Below are 21,963 nucleotides of genomic sequence, written 5' to 3'. Positions count from 1 at the left end.
TACTACTGCACCAACCAACAGTCTGACTCTTATTACTTGCAACCCCCTAGCTGACTTTTACTGCTGTTGGCTTTGCATCCTAATTCTTATGGTGTGACCTGGTGCCTTTGTAGCTCTGGTGTTCAGTAAAGGAAATAAAGTCCCCAGCACTTCACGGTAGGAATTCCTGTTCCATGTGGATAACTGCCTTTGCTTTAAGATACTTCTAATATTCTGCTTCAGTGGGAGGGAGAAAAAGTCAGTGATCATTTTTTATGACACTATTAATTTGCAAAAGCTTGGTGGAAGTTAAAAGGAGGGCAGTATGATTAATGGAATTGCCCATTTGAAAAGAAAGCTTTGAAGGAGTTAAATATTTGAGTTGGATAAATAAAGTCTGTTTGATTAGAGGTAAAAATGAAGTTTTGAAATTGTTGAAAGGTGCATATGACCCATATAAAGTAAACTTTACCAGCAGAATTGAAAAACCATTGAATTTGGTGATATATACTGACATGTTGAATTTTAGTTAGTAGACAGAGCATAGCTTTAGGATTGAAATCTTAGTTTTGACCTAGTTTTATTGATCACTAACTATGTGATCTCTAATTGATCACTTCTTCCCTTTTGGTCATAAAATAAGTAAATTTTTCATAAAATAAAGGATTTGAGAATAATTTCATAAGTCACTTTCTGCTCTGCCACATAGGAATTCTGTAACTTATACATTTTCTACAGGGGTAGTCATTAGCATTAATCACTAAGTATTCCTTATACTCTATCTTAGGGTATTTTTTCTGGCATCCTTGAGGTTGAGTAGAACTCTCTGACTAGCTCTTGAAAATTGGAATTTTCATAAGAATTTCTGTAAGCAGAAGTGATATTATGTGTCACTCTGGACCAGAGCATCAATTTACCAGTGTGATTCCATAAATATTTTTCTCTTTTGCATGGCTACAAGCAAATTCAAGATTAGGACTAGTCTGTCAACTTGGGTCTATGAGGTATTTCCATTAATACCACACAAATGCTACCCAACCGGCATGTACCAGGAGTGAACAATAAACATTTACAATGTTAACACATTGAATTTTGAGACTTGTTTGGAATTGTTGTATACTTTAGCCTAAACTTACTGACATATCTACTTCCCCTCTAAGATCATATTTTTTTTTTAAAAGAAAGATCATGTTGTTGACAGCCTTGGCAGAATTTCACCCTACAATCAAATATATTAAATAAATACTGTCTTAATTGTTGACATTCCAGGAGAATTTTTGACAAAGTAACTGGGTTATAATAGAGAAAGTAAGAAAGTAAAGCTTATTCTTAAAACTCTCTCAGGTTCAATAAGGTTAAGTTGTTCTAGAAGACATAGGTCTTTATTAAGCAAATACCAAATGCTAACACATTTGAAAATTGTAAAACATAATATTTTATATCTAATTATAATAACCACAAAGCAGACAAGTAATAATTTGATGCTCTTTAGTGATGTACACATATTGGTCAAAATCAGTCATCTATTTGACAAATTAATAGGCATTATATAGATTTAATATTGTGAAATGCTTATTGATCTTTATTCAATAGAAATTTAAGCACCTTCTATGTGACAACATGTGCTGAGATGTTGTGGATGCATTAGTAAGTAAGGCACATGCAACGGTGTCATTATAGAATTCAAAATCTAATAGGTTGACAAAGCAGGTATAAACTTTGTGTAAGGTAGTTGAATACCCTGCCTTTATTAAGTAAAGAGTAACACCAAAAATTTGTTTTAACATCGCATCCATCAACTAGTGATGTAACCAGCTATCTTCCTGATGTCATTTTGACATAGCCTTATTTTCTCTCCCTTGCAATAACTGATAATTTAAAAAAAAATAAACCTCTCACATCACCATTGTACTTTCATCGATAATTGGTGTTGACCAAATGCCACATCTGCCAATACATAGCCTTGATGATATTTATTTTTGTTTCAGTTTTCTAACTTGTAAAATGAAAATGCTGCATTATACAGCCTTTAAGAATCTTTTATCCCTAAAATCCCATGATTATAAGTTTCTACTTGTGCTTTCAGTTGAGGGTGAGAGATTAAGTCCCTGGGACAAATTGATAAAAGAAATGAATTTTTGAAAGCTTACTTGTTAACAATCCTTTGAATAACTATATGGTGCCAAGACTTGTGGATTATCCACTATAGATTTGAAAGTTCCAGGTTGAATAACTCTTGGCTACATCATGGTATTATGAGTCAGTTACCACTACTGTTTATTCAGGGAATGTCCAGAACACAAAATTTTACCAAGTATAATCAGGAAGGAGATCTTCTAAGTATCAGAAAAATAAATAAAAGCAACCTAAGCAATTTGGTATTATCTGCTTCACTGTTCCCTTTGTTCTTGTGATGCTTTAAAAATGTAGAGTTTAGTCCCTAGTATTTTTTGTAATGGGCTACTTTTAAGAAAACATGTTTTTAAAGAGGCAAGTAGGCCTTTATTTATATCTGACTTGCTCGTTAAAAGCTGATCAAGATTGCAACCCAATTGCTTATGCCCCAGTGAGATTGGTTGATTTTGAAGGCTTTCATTGCCACCTTGTGGATAAATGATGGCAGAGGTGTACTATGTAAGAGTACTTTGGTACATTATCTGTGAAATATGCTAAAACTTTAATCCTTCTAACTTATCAGGTTTTAATTCAAGGTTTTTGTTTCTTAGACCATAAGTAAGATTACAATACATGTCACAGTAAGTGCCCTGTTCTGTCTTGTTAGAATAAATAGTTGAAGAATAAGACCATTTTGTTGCTGATGATAGCTTGCATTGGTTATTGATTTAAAATGCACATCCTATCAAAATTACCACATCAAAAGTTTCTGCTTTAATAGTATAAAAGGAGTGCCATTTAGAATAGCTGAGTTTCAGTGAAAGATTTGTGACTGCTAGTTTCTGTCACCCCATGGGGGCTATCAGTAATTTTTACACATAAGAACTAAGAATATTTTGCTTTCAAGACAGTTAAGTGAAATATTTAAAATTATTTGGTAAATATTTTGGAACCAAATGTCAACTCTTTAGAGTGGCATGTCACATTATGTATTCTGAATTGATACTCTCAGTAAAAACATCTAAAAATACTGAATAAAATACAAAATAAATGCATCAGTGAAATAGAAAGTAAGGCATACTCAGATCATCTGGGCACTAAAATTACTTTTCACCTTGATGGCATTTGCCAAGCCCTGGAAACTTTGATTTTCATGTTTTCTTTTTTTTTTTTTTTTTTTTTTTTTTTGGAGGGAGTGAGAAGGGTAAAGGTGACAAACAGAGGACCTGCTATAGTTAGGAATTTTAATCAAGTAGTGGATGGAAAGGCTATCTTATGTAAACAGTCTTTAAACCCCCTCTCAGTTACATAGAAATGGGCGCTGGGCCCAAAACACTTACTTGCCAAGAGATAAAGAGTTCTCACAGTCTCTGCTGGATTTGTCACCTTGTTTGGGAATACTTTACTCTGTTACAGACTCAGCATGTATTCCTTTGTTCTGCTAATATGTGTCATATGCTATTTGGTTAATCCTACTACTATATCTGATTCCTGCAAGGGGAAATGTGGTTCTTCTGCTGCAACACAAGAGGAGTGTGTGCAGGCCAATATCCCTGCTTTGGCTGCTAGGAGGGACTCACTGGCCATACTGGGCTGATACCCACTACTGAAGTTGTTCTTGCCCTGTCTCTTCTCTATGTGAGTTAAATATTCTTTCATCCAGTGCTTAACTGTACTGTGTTATCCTTGGAAACTCCAATATCAAACTGCAGTGAACAGAAATGCTCAGACTTCTATTCATGTTAATGGGCAACAGATGCCACTTGCTTGGCTATTTTGCACAATGAGCAGGGTCTTCAGTAGCACATACCATGATATGGTAGACATGGAGTGGCTCCTTAGCCCCATTGTACCAGTGTGATGCTGGCTGGACAGCAGGGATGGGGGAGGCTATAAGAGGCAGAGGGTGATAGACTGACTATGGAGATGACCTCCCTCTGGCTACACAGGGATGAATAAGATACAACATTAATTCCCACGATATCCCAGGGGGCACAGGTGATGTCTAGGGGAAGTAAGGGGCCCCCATGCAGGGAGCTCCACCTAGTCTATAGTCCATGTTTCTTGCAGACATCAAATAAGATCTGTTTTCCTTCAATGCAAAACTACCAATGGTGTTGCAAAAAGCACAACTGTTGAAATAGAGTGTTTCTCTGAGAATGAAGTATTGAAAGAACAGATATGGACCAAAGCCAATGAAGAACAATGCAGCCTCATTTTTTTTTTTTTCACCAGTTTAATGAAGGCTCATTGCAGACTTAAAGGTTTTGAGCCAAAGGCCCAGGAGAAATGAAGCCAAGTTCTTCAGGTATCTGCCAGGAACTAGGGACTCTATACCCCTATTAGTATGAAATGGAGAAAGAAAGAATTTAGACATTTATGGGTCTCTTGGACACTTGTGTCCTCATGAAAATATTTCTAGCTCCCCATTACAGTAGGATTAAGCTTTGGCATTGGTGGGGGATGGGAAGGTGGTGGTTGGCATGAAAATAGTGACCCTGACAGACAGGTGTTTATGCATTTCTTAGATGGGGCCCTTTGGGCCATTTTGAGTACTGCTAATCTGGTAATCATTGTTCCCACCACTAAGAACATTCTACACATTGACATTTTGACTGCTTGCTGCACAAAATGTTACTGCCACCTGAACCACAATAATCAATTGTATCCACTTTCACCTGCCACATAAGTTACCCAAGCCCCAATGACTTATTCAACAAAAGCAGTACCACATACCAGGCAGAAATAGGAGGATTACTTTTTTAATTTAGGATTTTCTGCACACAGACATGTGACAAATCACTCTGTCACAATTTAACAGCCCAATTTGTCCAATCAAAAAGGCATCCAAGATATGAAAACTGACAATGAACTATGACAAGTTGAATGCCAATTTTGAAAGGAGCCCTTTTATTGGGGTCCGTGTGTTTCCTAAACAAAGGAATGAACACACAAGACAACACAAGACAAGACAAACATGGCGGCCGCCCCGAATGACACGCTCCGCTTTATTTTATACAGTCGTTTGTGGAATGTTACCAAGTCACAAGACACATTGTTGTTTTTCTGACCTTTCCCTGACTTTCCGGATTTCCAAGATGTTTACACATAAACAAGCCCCCAGGGTCTGCTGTTTGCAACTGGCTCCTTTGTCCTCCCTGTTTGCAGGGAAGGAAAGCCCTGCTTCGTTTGCAAGAGCAGGACTTATTGGGAACGCCCTGCTTCATTTGCAAGCACGTAGTCCTCTACACCCTTTGCAGAGCCAGCCCTTGGAGACCATTATACAAGCTATTACCCAGACGCTGCCTTTGGGGGACCTTTGGAGCCTTCTAGTCCAATGTAACTGGACGTGTCCTCAAATCCCATATATACACTCATGGGAATCCCATACAAAAGCTGTTGAGAATCCATTACATCAGGAAACCACCACTGAGGTGTGTCAGTCTCTTGGAGTTTGGGCAGATAAGTTACTTGAGGCAGCACCAGATACATCCCCTTTGGGCACTGATGGAGACTATGTATATTGTGCCTGGAGCTCTACCTGTAACACTAAGGCCTAAATTACCCACTTGAGTGCTTACAAACCCTACATGTTCCACAGAGCTCAATCATCAAATGGAAATTATGTATTCACTATGAAGCCCATCCTTGAATCCCAAGGTACTAGTAAGCTCCATAAACAAACAGCTAGCTTACCAGAAGAGACCACATGATCCACAGGGGATAATTTGGCCCCTCTTGTGACTACCTGGGACCCAAGATAGTGCCTACCAACAATACGACATGATTTACTGACAGCTCTACAAAACTAAACCCATGAAATGCACTGAACCACAGCCACCATCTGACATCCAGGTGACCATCTTTTGACTGAGATCAGATGTAGGCATTCCACCACATGGGCTGTGCTATATGTTACAGTGACAGCTCTGCAGCCCACTCCTGCCACCATACCTTGCTACATTTTCACCAAGTCATGAGCTATTGCTAATGGCCTCACGATGTGGTCAGGAAAACAGCTGCTAAATGGCTGGACTGGTAAAAAAAATTCTCTGTATTAGGACAAGGACTTTGGCAGCAACTTGCTGCCTTGCAAAAACCAACCAACCAACCAACCAACCAACAAACCAACCAAACAAACCAACCAAACAAACAACCAAACAAAAAACCCAAAAAGCAAATGCTCCAATAACTTAAGCAACAACTTTGCAAGGGCTATCAAGAACAACTGCCACAGACTCAATGTGTGCTCCCCCACCAAAATCCTTGTGTTGAAACTTAATTACCAATGTGATGGTATTTGGAGGTGATGTCTTTGGGAAGTGACTACGTCATGACGGTCCAGTATCATGGATGGGCTTAGGGAACTTACAAAAAAAAAAAAAAAAAAAAAAATCACAGAAAGATCCCTTTCCTCTTATGTCATGTAAAGTTATTTATAGCAAAAAGACAACTATCTATGAACCAGGAAGCAGGCCTTCACCAGACACTGAATCCACTCATGCCTTACTCTTGGCCTCCCAGCCTCCAGGACCCTAAGAAATTAACTTTTGTTGTCTATAAGCCACTCAGTCAATGGCATTTTGTTTTAGAAATCCAAAGGGACTAAGACAGCAACTTACCAGTTGGTGATCCCACCTAACAAAAGCCATTTGGATATTAAACACTCCACTCCTCCACTCCAGTGGAAGAGAAGCATAGCACTACAATGCATGTTAGGCAACACTGAACTTGGAAGGGGTGAAAGACCAGGCAGTCACTTGATTAACCTGTGCCTGTGAAATCCTATTCTCAGTATACTCAACAGTCCTATTTTCTTCTACCAGAATATTCTTCTCAGGGATTGTTTCTTGCCCTGGCCACAATGATGCCACTAATAGGGCCTTCCAACTCAAACCTGAAGATAATGCTACTTTTGGGTGCCTCCTTTCTGTGAGACCCCCATAGGTACAGAGGAAGGGACAACATAAAATGGTGGTATTAGGGCTCCCCTGGTCATGCTTGAGACCCCCAATTTACAACACAAGTAGGTGATATTATTGGTTATGCCAAGTTCATTCAGGATATAACTTCCCTTCCAGATTCAACAATTTAGGCCAACACGTTTCATCAAGCACCAAAGGAAATAGATCTCTAAGGAAGTAATTGATAGAAGCATCTCTGGCCTCAGGAAGTTCATGGAGTGGGAAGGGATTAGGAACATTAACTATTTTTCTTCTCAATCCTATAGAAGATTTTTCTGTGCCTGGTATGATAACCTTGATTAAAAAAAAGTAGCACAGCCATGGTTAGAAGTAGTGAACTCAAGCAATGTTTGATTTGTCATTCTAGAATTAAACCTCTTGTCTTGCACTCCCATTGTAATGGCTTGGCCAATAACACAACAACTCGGATGCTTTTCAAGCTATCAGTGGGTAAAATTGCTAGGTGACTTTCTTGGTAGTGGTCCAGAATGAGGCATGATCTGGAGTACCCTTCCTTAATATTACCTATGATGTGACAGGAAAAGACTCCCATATCTACATAGATATCACTGGTACACATGTGAGTGTGTATATTATATATATATATGTATATTATATATACACATATATACATATATATTATATATATATTTGAGGCAGAGTCTCGCTCCCAGGCTGGAGTGCAGTGGCCCAATCTCGGCTCACTGAAACCAACCTCTTTCTTCCGGGTTCAAGTGATTCTCCTGCCTCAGCCTCCTGAGTAGCTGGGATTACAGGCGCATACCACCATGCCCAGCTAATTTTTGTATTTTTAGTAGAGACGGGGTTATACCACATTGGCCAGGCTGGTCTGGAACTCCTGACCTCATGATCCACCCTCCTCAGCCTCCCAAAGTGCTGGGATAACAGGCATGAGCCATTACATCTGACCACACTGATCTATATTCATGTAACCATACCATATGTAAGTTTTCTCTTTCTGCAACCACATGGCAAAAGTAGGCTGAGACTGTATGTAACTGGAATAGTCAGCATTTTGACAACAAATTCCTGACAGATGTCACTTTGGTTTATGTGTTCCTTCAGTTTATGTATTCCTCTTTGGATCCCAAAGGGCAATAGAATACTTTCCCCTAAAGGAGCAATTTTGTTTCAGAGTCCTAGGCCCACTGGGCATGTGGAGGGCAGGAAAGGATCCACTCTACTCACTCACTACGGAGTTGCTTGTAGCACACTCCCATGAAGACAAGCTGATGCCCAGTTTCGTGTTGATGTCTGCATTCTAATACCAGGAATAGGCATACAGGCTCTAGAAAAAATGATGTGTAACCCATTCTTAACAATGGAAAAAAAAAAGCTAATGCTATTGTCCTAGCCATTCAAGATCAACAAGACTTACTAAATTTATTAGCCAAGGTAGTGATGGATAACCAAACAGTTCTCAATTATATGCTGATTGAGCAGGTGTTATTGTCAGCACCTTGTGCTGTGTATGCATCAGTACTTTGGAGAAAGTAGAAACAAAGCTGTAGAATATGCACATTTATGTGGGATGGTTATAGACTCTGCACTTACAGTTCCCCCCTTTTTTACCCCTTCATTGACTTAATCAAGGTACTTGGGGTTCCTGGTAGACAATCATCCTCCAGGGAAGGCTGATTATTCTTCTATGTCATTCTCCTTATAACTTTAGCAGAGTGCTGTCTGAAAATGGCAAGGGGACTCTATGAACAAACGATATAGGGGAGTGGACTTGAAGAAAACAGTCTCATGCACTTATTTCATTATTTGACCCCCTCTTGGCCACATAAGAATGGGCCTTGGGCCTGATACACTTCCTTGCCAAGGGATAATAGTTATCACAGTCTCTGCTGGATTTGTCATATTGTGTGGAAATATCTTTTCCTGTTTCAGACTCAATGTGTAATCTTTGTTTTGCTTGAGCACATGTGTCATATGACACCTGGCCATCCCCACCACTATATTTTTCCCCTGCAGAGAGGAAATGGGGTACTTCTGTTGCAGCACAAGAGGAGTGTATGCAGGCAAATTGTTCTGCTTTGACTACCAGAAGGAACCTGCTGGTCATATGAAATCAATACCCACTGCTGAAGCTGGTCTTTCTCTGTATTTTCTTTATGTGAAGACAGCATTGGTTCATTTAGTGTTTGACTGTACTATTCTTTCCCTGGCAACTCCAATACCAAGCTGCAGTGGACAGAAGTGCTCAGACTTCTATTCTTGATAATAAGCAACAGACACCTTTTGTAGAGAGGAATGAATCATACTTTGATTAAAGTTTAAAAGCCAGTAGGTATAATTACACTAGGGGAAATTGTCCATGAATATAGTAGGACTCTGTGCTATTTTTGCCAATTTTCTGTAAATCTTTTGTTTGTTTGTTTGAGACGGAGTCTCGCTCTGCCCCCCAGGTAGGAGTGCAGTAGCGCGATCTCCGCTCACTGCCAGCTCCGCCTCCCAGGTTCACGCCATTCTCCCGCCTCAGCCTCCCGAGTAGTTGGGACCACAAGGGCCCGCCACCTCGCCCGGCTAATTTTCCTCTAAATCTTAAACTATTACAAAGTAAAAAATGTATTTACAAAAATATAGTAGATGAAGCATATATTTCAAGAATAGGTAGATATACTTCTTCAGGCACATTAAAACAGATTATTAATAAACATGATCTTAAAGGATGTTATTTGATCAAAAAGTAAGTATATCTAGATAGAAGTTTTATGATGCAAGAGAAATAAAGAATGAATAAAATGTTTATTAACTTAAGCAATGCTTTTATAAAGCATTAATAGTAAACTCTTATAAAGTAAAACTTAAAATAAAAATAAGCTAGAAATAAAATATACAGAAACAATAGTATATATGCAAAAGGCTGATTATTAGGGACGAAGTGATCCATGGACCTTGTGTTGTGCAGAAGAAAAGTACAAATACTGATTAACTTTATAATTCAATAATTTAAGCAGTAATACTAGGATTTTTAGGAATAATGTCTAAAAGAATAAAAATCACAGTGAACAATTCCAAAATATTAGAGAGAAGATGGAAAACGATAAATAATTCAAATTAAGAAATAGAAGAGAGAAATAGCAACAAACATAATTCAGGACAAATAAAAAACACAAAACTAGATGATAGTAATAAATGTAAAATTTATTAGTAATTTAAGTATAAATAAACCAAATGTTTAAATTAAGTGATAATTATTGTTAGCCTGGATAAAAATAAAATATAAGAAAACAATATTGAGCTATATGCTGCTTTTTCAATTTTTTATTGTTTTAAAAAATATTTGTGGGTACATAGTAGGTGTTTACATTTATGGGGTACATGAAATATTTTAATACTGGCATGCAATGTGAATTAAGTACATCATGGAGAATGGCATATTAATTCCATCAAGCATTTATCCTTTGAGTTACAAACCATCCAATTACATTTTTTGTTATTTAAAAATATACAATTAAGTTATTATTGACAGCAGTCACACTAATGTGCCTTCAAATAGTAGGTCTTCTTCATTCTATTTTTTTTTTGTATACATTAACTATCCCCACCTTCCTCCCAACCCCTATGACTCTTCCCAGCCTCAGTAACCATCCTTCTACTTTCTATGACCGTGATTTCAATTGTTTCGATTTTTAGATCCCACAAATAAATGGCAACATGCAATGTTTATCTTTCTGTTACTGGCTTATTTCAGTTAACATAAAAGTCTCCAGTTCCATTCATGTTGTTGGAAATGAGTGAATCTCATTCTTTTTTTGGCTGAATAGTACTCCATTGTGTATATGTACCACATTTTCTTCATCCATTTATCTGTTGATGGACACTTACGTTGCTTCCAAATCTTAGCTACTGTAAATAGTGCTGCAACAAACATAGGAGTGCAGGTATCTCTTTGATATACTGATTTCCCTTCTTTGTGGTATACACCCAAGAGTGGGATTGCTGGATCATATGATAGCTCAATTTTTAGTTTATTGAGAAAGCTCCAAAATGTTCTCCATAGTGGCTGAACTAATCTACATTCCCACTAACAAGATACGAGTGTTCTCTTTTCTCCACATCCTCACCAGCATTTGTTATTGTCTGTCATTTGGATGTAAGCCATTTTAACTGGGGTGAGATCATATTTCATTGTAGTTTAGATTTATGTTTCTCTGATGACCAATGATGTTGGGCACCTTTTCATATGCCTGTTTGCCATTCATATGTCTTCTTTTGGGAAATGTCTATTCAAATATTTTGCCTAGTTTTTAATCATATTATTAGCATTTTCTGATATAGTTGTTTGTGCTCCTTAAGTATTCTGATTATTAATCCCTTGTCAGAGTGCTAGTTCTAATATGTTGTCTTTCATTCTGTGAGTTGTCTCCACATTTTCTTGATTGTTTGCTGTACAGAAGCTTTTTAACTTAATGTGATCCCATTTGTTCATGTCTGCTTTGATTGCCTGTGCTTGTGGTTTCTTGCTTAAGAAATATTTGTCCAAATCAATATCCTGTATACTTTCCCCAAAGTTTTCTTATAGCTTCATAGCTTAAGGTCATTTAGGTCTTTAATTTATTTTAATTTGCTTTTTGTATATGGCAGGAGATAGGCATCTAGCTTTTTTCTTTTTCATATTTATATCCAGTTTTCCCAGCACGATTTATTGAAGAGACTGTCTTTTCCCCAGTGTATGTTCCTGGCAGTTTCATCAAAAAGGATTTCACTGTAGGTGTATATATCTCTTTCTGAATTCTCTAGTCTGTTCTATTAGTCTATGTGTCTGTTTTTATACCAGTGCCACACTGCTGTGGCAACTACAGCTCTGTAGTGTAATATGAATTTAGGTAATGTGATTCCTCCAGTTTTGTTCTCTTTGCTTAGGATAGCTTTGGCTCTTCTGGATCTTGTGTGATTCCATATAAATTTTAGGATTGCTTTTTCTAAATATTTTGATAGGGATTGTATTGAATCTGTAGATTGCTTTGGGTAGTATGGCCATTTTAACAATTTTGAATCTTCTAATACAAGAGCATGGATTTTTTTTTTTTTCATTTTGTAGTGTTCTCTTCAATTCCATTCATCAGTGTTTTATACTTCTCATTATAAAGATCTTTCACTTCTTTGGTTATGTTACTTTTTAGGTATTTAATTTTATATGTGACTATTGTGAATAAGGTTGATTTTAAATTTTTCTTCACATTTTTCACTGTTGGTATAGAGAAATGCTACTGATTTTTTATGTTTATTTTGTATTCTACAACTTTGCTGAATCTATCAGTTCTTCTTCTTCCTTTCCAATTTGGATGCCTTCTATATATTTCTCCTGTTTGACTGCTCTAGCTAGGACTTCCAGTACTATGTTGAGTAATAGTGGTGACTGTGGACATCCTTGTTGTGTTATACATCTTAGAGAGAAGGGTTTTGGTATTGCCCCATTCAGTCTGCTACTAGCTGTGGGTCTGTCATGTATTGCTTTTACTATGTTGACGTATGTTTCTTCTATACTCAGTTTTTGGGGGTTTTATCGTGGAAGGATGTTGAGCTTTATCCAGTGTTTTTTCAGCATCAACTGAAGTGAACATATAGTTTTCATCTTTCATTTTCTTTATATGATATATCACATTGATTTGCATATATTTAAACATCCTTGTATTCCAGGGATAAATCCCAGTTGGTCATGACGAATAGTCTTTTAAAAGCACTATTTATATCTTGTATAACTCCCCAATGCAATCCCTCCCTCCTCCCCCCTCCCCCCTCCCCATGATAGGCCCCAGTGCGTGATGTTCCCCTTCCCGAGTCCAAGTGATCTCATTGTTCAGTTCCCACCTATGAGTGAGAACATGCGGTGTTTGGTTTTCTGTTCTTCTGATAGTTTGCTAAGAATGATGGTTTCCAGCTGCATCCATGTCCCTACAAAGGACGCAAACTCATCCTTTTTTATGGCTGCATAGTATTCCATGGTGTATATGTGCCACATTTTCTTAATCCAGTCTGTCACAGATGGACATTTGGGTTGATTCCAAGTCTTTGCTATTGTGAATAGTGCCGCAATAAACATACGTGTACATGTGTCTTTGTAGTAGAATAATTTATAATCCTTTGGGTATATACCCAGTAGTGGGATGGCTGGGTCATATGGTACATCTAGTTCTAGATCCTTGAGGAATTGCCATACTGTTTTCCATAATGGTTGAACTAGTTTACAATCCCACCAACAGTGTAAAAGTGTTCCTGTTTCTCCACATCCTCTCCAACACCTGTTGTTTCCTGACTTCTTAATGATTGCCATTCTAACTGGTGTGAGATGGTATCTCATTGTGGTTTTGATTTGCATTTCTCTGATGGCGAGTGATGATGAGCATTTTTTCATGTGTCTGTTGGCTGTATGAATATTGGGGAGTTATACAAGATATAAATGATGAATTGATGGGTGCTGACGAGTTGATGGGTGCAGCACACCAACATGGCATAAGTATACATATGTAACAAACCTGCACGTTATGCACATGTACCCTAGAACTTAAAGTATAATAAAAAAAAAAAAAAAAAAAAAAAAAAAAAAAAAAAAAAAAAAATAAAAGCACTATTGAATTTGGTTTCCTAGTATTTTCTTGAGGACTTTTGCATCAATATTTATTAGATATATTGACCTATAGTTTTCTTCTTCTTTCTTTTTCTTCTTCTTCCTCTTCCTCTTCTCCTCCTCCTCCTCCTCCTCCTCCTCCTTCTTCTTCTTCTTCTTCCTCTTCCTCTTCCTCTTCCTCTTCCTCTTCCTCTTCTTCTTCTTCTTCTTCTTCTTCTTCTTCTTCTTCTTCTTCTTCTTCTTCTTCATTATTATTATTATTATTATTATTATTATTATTATTATTTTGGTTTGTCTCTGTCTGGCTTTGGTATCAGGGTAATATTGGTCGCATGCATAAAAAGTTGGGAAGTATTCCTTCCTGCTCTATTTTCTGGAATAGTTTTAGTTGGATTGGTATTAGTTCTTTAAATGTTTGGTAGAATTCAGCAGTGAAGCCATCAGGTACCAGGCTTTCCTTCACTTGAAGATGTTTTATTAATGCTCTGACCTCATCACTTGTTATTGGTCTGTACAAGTTTTGAACCTCTTCCTGGTTCAATCTTGGTAGGTTGTAACAAATTTTTCTGATCTAGATTTTCCTATTTGTCAGCATATAGTTGTTCATATTAGCCATTTATTATATTTTGAATTTCTGCAGTATCAGTTTCAATTTCTTCTTTTTCATTTCTGATTTTATTTATTCAGATCTTCTCTTTTTTTTACTAAGTCTTGATAAAGATTTGTCAATTTTGTTTAACTTTCAAAAGAAAACAACTTTGTGTTTTATTGATCTTTTATACTTTTTTTTACTTTAATTTCATTTATTTTTTCTCTGATACTTATTTTTTTTCTTTCCTCTATTAATTTTAGGTTTGGTTTGCTCTTGCTTTTGTAGTTCTTTAAAATGGATCATTAGTTTATGAGATGTTTTTCCTTTTTTTTGACATAAACACTTTTAACTATAAACTTCCTTCTTAGTACTGATTTTGTTGCATCCCATAGGTTGCGTTTCCATTATCATTTGTTTCAATAAATGTTTTGATTTTACTCTTAATTTTTTCATTTATACACTGGTCAATCAGGAGCATATTGATTATTTTCATAAGTTTGTATATTTTCCAAAATTTCTCCTGTTATTAATTTTTAGTTTTATTCCATTGTGGTCACAGAAGATTTAATGTTATTATTGATAAGTAAAGATTACATCTGCCATTTTGTTATTTGTTTTCTAGTCGTTTTGTTGTATTCTCTTCCTTTTTTCTATCATTCCTGCCTTCTTTCAGTAAAGATTATTTTCTCTGGTAATATAAGTTAGGTTCTTGCTTTTCATTGATATTACTATAATTTTTAATATTTTAAGACTTGTTTTATAACCTAACATATGGTCTAGCATTGAGGACGATCCATGTGTTGTAGAAAATAATGTGTATTCTACAACTCTTGGAAGAAATATTCTGCGAAAATCTATTAGATTCATTTGGTCTATAGTGCAGATTAAGTCTGAAGTTTTCTTGTTGATTTTTGGTCTGGAAAATTTAAGGCCAATGCCGAAAGTGGGGTCTTGAAGTCTCCATCTATTATTGTATTGAAGTCTATATCTCTCTTTAGCTCTATTAATATTTGCTTTATATATCTGGGTGCTTCTGTGTTGGGTGCATATATATTTAAAACTGTAATATTCTCTTGTTTAATTGACCCTTTTATCATTATACAGTGTTGTTCTTTGTCTCTTCTTTTTTTGTTTTTTAAATTCTATTTAGTCTGATATAGGGTATAAGGAATCTTGCTCTGTTTTTGCTTCCATTGGCATGGAATGTCTTTTTCCATCCCTTTATTTTTAGTCTAGGTGTGTCTTTAAAGGTGGAGTGTGTTTCTTTTAGGCAAATATCAATGGGTCTGTTTTCTCATCTGTTCACTCAGTCTATGTTTTTTGATTGGAGAGTTTAGTCCATTTACATTCAATGTCATTATTAATAAGTAAAACCTTCCACCATTTTGTTACTTGTTTTCTGGTTGTTTTGTGATATTCTCTTACTTTTTTCTTTCATTCTTGCCTTCTTCTGGTGAAGGTGATTTTCTTGGGTGATATGAATTAGATTCTTGAATTTTGTTATTTGTCTACCAATTGTATGTTTTTTTTGGTTTGAGGTTACCATGAGGCTTGCAAATACTATCTTATTATTATTATTGCAAATATTATCTTATTATTTTAACCTGATAACAACTTAACACTGTTTGCATAAACAAGCAGGCAAGCAATAAGAAAACTAATAAAAGCTTGCCTTAACTTTATCCCCTTACTTTTTAACATTTTGTTGTTTCTGTTTATATCTTATTGTATTGACTATGTCTTGAAAATTGTTGAAATGATTTTTGATTGGTGGATCATTTTGTCTTTCTACTTAGGATAATATTAGTTTACAAAACACACTTACGGTGTTATAATATTCTGTGTTTTTATGTGGGCTTACTATTATCAGTGAGTTTTATACCTTCAGGTGATTACTTGTTGCTCATTAATGTCTTTTCTATCTGATTGAAGTACTCTTTCTATCATTTCTTGTAGGATGGGTCTGGTATTGATAAAATTCCTCCATTTTTGTTAGTCTGGGAAAGTCTATGTTTCTCCTTCATGTTTCAAGGACATTTTTACCGGATGTAATATTCTAGGATAAAAGCATCTTTTCTTGAGCACTTTAAATATGTCATGCCTCTCTCTCCTGACCTCTAAGGTTTCCACTAAAAACTCAGCTGCCAGACATATTGGAGCTCCATTGTGTGTTATCTGTTTCTTTTCTCTTGATGCTTTTAGGATCTTTACTTTATCTTTGACCTTTGGGAGTCTGATTAGTAAATGCATGAAGTAGTCTTCTTTCAGTTCAATCTGCTTGGGGTTCTATAATCTTCTCATACTTGGATATTGTTATCTTTCTTTAGGTTTCAGAAGTTCTCTGCTATTATTCCTTTTAATAAACTTTTTACTTTTACTTTTATCCCCCTTTTTTTTTTCACATGAACAATAATTAATTATTTTTTTTACAAGCTTATAAGAGTGGCCCTCATTTTCTTCACAGCATTGAGGGGTGTGTCTACTGACCGTCAAAAGCCAATACAACTGGTCAAATGGGTCTTTAGCCTTCCCTAAAGCCAGACAGGTTCTATGACAGAATGGCTTAAGGACAGTATATGTTTGGGTCTCTTGAGGAAGGAGAGCTAAATCTACTGTAAATCAGATGTGAGCCTGGTCCAATAGTTCCCTTTGCCTCACTGAATGCTCCTCCATGCCACTTCATGTGTCCCTGTTGATCATAGCACCTTGTTGCCTTAGAAAAGTGCATCATAGACCTCGGCTTTACCCTAGGTTCAATGGTGATATTGGCCACTCACCCCCTACCTTGGCTTGGTGTTGAAGGAATGGGTAGGGAGCAGGGTTCTCTGAAGTGGCTAGTGTAAAAGCCCTCAGAGGGCCCAGTAGAGGGGACCTAGGTATCCTTTCTTTGTAATAATGTTGGAAAGTCACGGTCCACACATACTGTATGTGACAATACATGACCTCCTGTTTCTGGCCTTAAGGATGCTGTATTTCAATTGCTCTGTCTCAGGCAGGGAATGTGGTAACAGGAGAGATGGTAGAAGAGCTAATCCTTTCTGGGGCTGACATCATCAATGTGGGAATTGGGCCAGGTAAGCTTGTTCATTGGGGCCACTGGCTACCCCTTCAGTGGCAAACACCTGTGGAGCATGTCATTCTCAACCTTGTCATGTTCTTCCTAGGCTCTGTGTGTACTACTCGGAAGAAAACTGGAGTGGGGTATCCACAGCTCAGTGCAGTAATGGAGTGTGCAGATGCTGCTCATGGCCTCAAAGGCCACATCATTTTAGTAAGGCTCAAGGGCAGGGTAGGGTATGAGCTGGGTTTCTGCAGGGTATGGAGGTGGCAGAGATGAATTAGAATTCCTGGGTTTGGCCGGGCGCGGTGGCTCACGCCTGTAATCCCAGCACTTTGGGAGGCTGAGACAGGCGGATCATGAGGTCAGGAGATCGAGACCATACTGGCTAACATGGTGAAACCCCATCTCTACTAAAAATACAAAAAAATTAGCCGAGCATGTTGGCAGGCGCCTGTACTCCCAGCTACTCGGGAGGCAGAGGCCGAAGAATGGCATGAACCTGGGAGGAGGAGCTTGCAGTGAGCGGAGATCGTGCAACTGCACTCCAGCCTGGGCGACGGAGCAAGACTCCACCTCAAAAAAAAAAAAAAAAAAAAAGAATTCCCGGGTTCTTGTTGGCTTTGAGTTTGGGCTGTTGGGACATCGCTGAGGGCTTGGGAAATCCATGTTGTGTTCATAGTGCTCCTTACTTTGCAGGATGGAGGTTGCAGCTGTCCTGGGGATGTGGCCAAGGCTTTTGGTAAGAAGCTCGAGGGCACGGAAGGATGATTCTTTCCTTCCCCCTGGCCATTTTCTTCCTCATCAGAGTCTAAAACCAAGTCCCCTATGGTAATGACGGAGCTGCACAGAGATGGAGGACACACTGGCTTCCTGACCCTAGGAGGTAATAATGATAGTCTCAGGGGGTCCATGTAGCAATCCAAGCAATTCTCCTTTTGCTCTGTGGCAGGCAAGTCAACTGGGTTCTCCTTCAGAGCCCTTCCCCCCAGGGTCTGGCATGAACTGTTAGACTTCCCAGTGGAGGCTGCTCTTGTGCCCACAGCTAGGTCTGCTGTGTATATCGCATGTTCTTCCTTGCTCTCAGGCTTAGATATGACCTGGGTTGGTGAGCCCAGATTCCTAAAGGGAAACAGCATGACTGTGGGGCGCTCCTTATGGCCTCCCCTAGTGGACGCCCATTGGGACTGGACTCTTCGTCGGCCTAAAGGGGCCAGATTGAAGTGGCGGCCAGCTAGAGGTTCCAGGTGCGTCCTTGAAGATGTTCCCTGAGGAAGACATGGGCCAGGCTTGGCTTTTGGCAGAGGATTGTGGAGTGCTAGTCTTTGTTGCTGAGGAGGATTCTGTTCCATGGGCTCAGCCAGCTTCACTGAGTCAGTAACAGAGCACTCTGGAAGTGGCCACCCCATGTCCACACCATATTGCCTCCAGGCAAGAGAAGAGGTGATAGAGACTCCAGGCTGCATCCAACTCAGCACATCCTGAAGCTGCTGTGCCTGCGGTGTAGGCAGTACTTTCTCCAGCTGACACAAGTACTCAAAAAGCAGCTTTTCCATGGCAGCCAGAAAGAGTTCCCCATATTCTTGTTCAAGTTCCTGCAGCTTCGAGGCCAAATCCACAGGAGCCTCTGACAGCTGCTTCACCTGTTGGTAAAAAGTTTCCTGTGCCTCCAAAATCTTCCTCAGATCCTGCTTTGTAGCCTTGGGATCCCGCACTATAGGTCCAGATTCTGGAAAGTGGTGATTCAGGGTTTTCAGGACTTGGGCCCAAGGCCGGCCCTGCAGGATCAGCTCCACCACCACCTTGGCCTTTAGGCCCATACAAAGGCGTTCGTGGTGCCGGTAGCGAACCAAGCCAGGGGCAATAGCGCGCAGAGATCGCAGAAAGTCCAGGACTCGGGGAAAATGTTCCACACGCGTCCGCGCACAACCTGCCAGCTAGCTGCGGCGACGAAGCGTAGAGGTGGGGGACCGGCCCCCGGGGGCGTGGCCATGGTCGGCGGGCTCCGCCCTGAGGCGGTCCCTCCAGGTTCCTCACCCGGATGGGTGAGGCTTTCCGTTCACTCCTAGGGGCGGGGCTTCTGGCAACACTCTGTGGCTCGGGTTTGTCGGCTCTGGGTACCTCGCGATCCGACTCGGCTCCCTTCCGTAGGTCCCCAGAATTCTGGGGGAGGGGGTCTTCTGGCTCGGGATGGAGGAGCCTGAGTGGAAAAGCTGGCCGTCCCGGTGGTACTGGGTCGCTCAGCTTTAAACGCCGCCTCGGTCTCGAGCTGGAGGGTGCCTCACTTCCGGCTCCGCTACTAGCTTTCCTTGCCCGGGAAAAGGGCGGTAAGAGCTACTTTTATCTCTTTTTATACCACCACTTTAAGGCCAATAGCTTATGGTTTGTCCTTTTGAGGCAATTTTCTAGATCCTTTAGGTGTGCTTCATTTTTTTTCTTTTGTCTCCTTTGACTTTGTGTTTTTAAATAGCCTGTCTTTAAAGTCACTAATTCTTCCTTCTGCTTAATCAGTTCTGCTATTAAAGAACTCTGATGCATTCTTCAGTATGGCAATTGCATTTTTAGCTCTAGAATTTCTGCTTGATCCTTTTAAATTATTTCAATATTCTTGTAAAATTTGTTTGATAGAATTCTGAATTTCTTCTCTTTGTTATCTTAAATTTATTGAATTTTCTAAACACAGCTATTTTGAATTCTCTGTCTGCATGCTCACATATCTTTGTTTCTCCAAGATTGGTACCTGGTGCCTTATTTAGTTCATTTGATAAGGTCTTGGTTTTTTGGATGGCATCAATGCTAGTAGATGTTCTTCAGTTTCTGGGCATTGAAGAGTTAGGTATTTACTGTAGTCTTCACTTTATAGTTATCAGAAAAAGTCTGATAACTGGAAGACTGTCCAGTTATTTGAAAGGACTTGGGAGATGTGATCTAAGCTGTTTCTCCTTTAGTGGGTGCCCCAAGCCCAGTAACATTTTGGTGCTTGCAGACTTGTAGCAGTATACCCTTACTGGTCTTAGATAAGGTCTGGGTGAATTACCTAGAATACCAGGAAGAGACTCTTGTTCTCTTCCCTTACCCTCTCCCAAACATGCAATATCTCTGCCTGTGTTCTGAGCCATCTAAAGCTAGGAAAGGAGTGATACAAGCTTCCCTGTGGCCAACACCACTAGGACTATGCTGGGTTAGACCTGAAGCCATCACAGTACTACATCTCACCCAAGGTCTGCTATAGCCACTTTCTGGCTACTGCCTATGTTTCCTCAAGGCCCTGGGGCTCTACACTCAGGAAAAGTCAGTCAGGCCAATGTTTTTCCCTTCAGGGTGGTAAGATCCCCCAGGCCCTAGGTGGGTCTGGAGGTCCCTTCTGGGAGTCAGGTACTAGAGTCCAAAACTTTAGAAGTCTACTTGGTATTCCATTGTATTGCAGCTGAGCTGACACTTAAACCATGAGATGGAGTCCTTTCCAGTCCTCCTTCCCTTTTCAAAAGCAAAGGAGGCTCACCCCATAGCCAGTGCCACCCCTGGCCACAAGGAATACTGCCAGACTATTACTAAGGTTCCCTTAAAACCCAAGGTTTCCTAAGTCAGCTTCTGGTAAATTCTGCCTAGCAGTGGCCTCACACCTTACGGCAGTGGGATTCCCACTGGTTAAGGCAGGTCCAAAAAAGTTTCAAGCCCTGGAATCCAAAACCCCAAGAGCTTGCTTGGTGCTCTACCCATCTTTGGTGCTGTTGTTACCTAAGGTGCAAAACAAAGTCTTATTTACTTTATCCTTTTCTCAATCAGAAGTTTTACCCCATAGCCACCACAGCTGGTAATGTGCTAAGTCTCACCTGAATCCAGCAAGTCTCAGAGACTCACCAATGCCCACAGTGTAGTACCTGGGTATTGTTGCTGGTTATTCATGGCTGAATGGCTCTTCAGTTAGTCGATGATAAATGCTGTCAGGTCTGGGTACCTTCTTTCAAGAACATGGGTTTTCTTCTGTCCCAGGGTATATCTAGAAATATTGTCTGGGAGATAAGGGCCTGGAATTGAGGTCTTCTTACTTTGACTTGTGTCCTATCCTGCTGTGGCTGAGTTGGCATTCTAGACGCAAGACAAAGTCCTCCCTTCTCTATCCTCTCTTCTCCTTAAACATAATGAAGGGGACTGCTTTGGAGCTGTGAGCTGTCCAGCCCGAGGTAAGGGGAAGAGTGATCCCAGCACTCCCTTGGTTGCCCCAGCTGGTGTCTCAGTATGTCACATGCCCAGTCCACTCTCCCAGTTCACTGTCTCTGGGCCTAGTTCAGCACTGGTTGCAGTCCTTATGTTCTAGACTGATTTTCAAGTTTACTTAGAGACTAAGAGCACTTTGGCCCTCAGTGGCAAGGTTTGTGGGCACTCAAGTTAGGACCACTGAGCTAGGAGATGTCCCTCTGGCTAGGGCTGATTTAAATGCTCACTCTGTGGGTGAGTATCAGATGAGTTTGATCTGGTATTTCTTTCTTCTCTAACAGGACAACGTGGAGTTCAATGCCTCACAATTGCTGTGTTCTTCTTCCCGCAGTGCACAGAGATGTTCTCTTTACCATGCTGTTGCTGCGGAGGGGGAAGGACGGGTAGCTTTGATAACTCAAAACTGTTTCTTTCTATCTCTTCAGAGCCTTTTTCAGTG

At 39.4% G+C, this 21,963-nt stretch overlaps 1 pseudogene across 1 annotated transcript; it reads right to left on the bottom strand.

Annotated features, from left to right (window-relative positions):
* Nucleotides 1-17,917: 17,917 nt before the first annotated feature.
* LOC104669350 lies at nt 17,918-19,299 on the bottom strand (annotated as a pseudogene). The gene has a single exon (XR_748973.2). The product of XR_748973.2 is annotated as a TERF1-interacting nuclear factor 2 pseudogene (transcript).
* Nucleotides 19,300-21,963: the final 2,664 nt, after the last annotated feature.

Source organism: Rhinopithecus roxellana, chromosome 7 (assembly GCF_007565055.1).
Source record: "Rhinopithecus roxellana isolate Shanxi Qingling chromosome 7, ASM756505v1, whole genome shotgun sequence".
Taxonomy (NCBI): domain Eukaryota; kingdom Metazoa; phylum Chordata; class Mammalia; order Primates; family Cercopithecidae; genus Rhinopithecus; species Rhinopithecus roxellana.
Note: the sequence above shows the minus strand (reverse complement) of the source record. Positions and strands in the feature narration are given on the sequence as shown.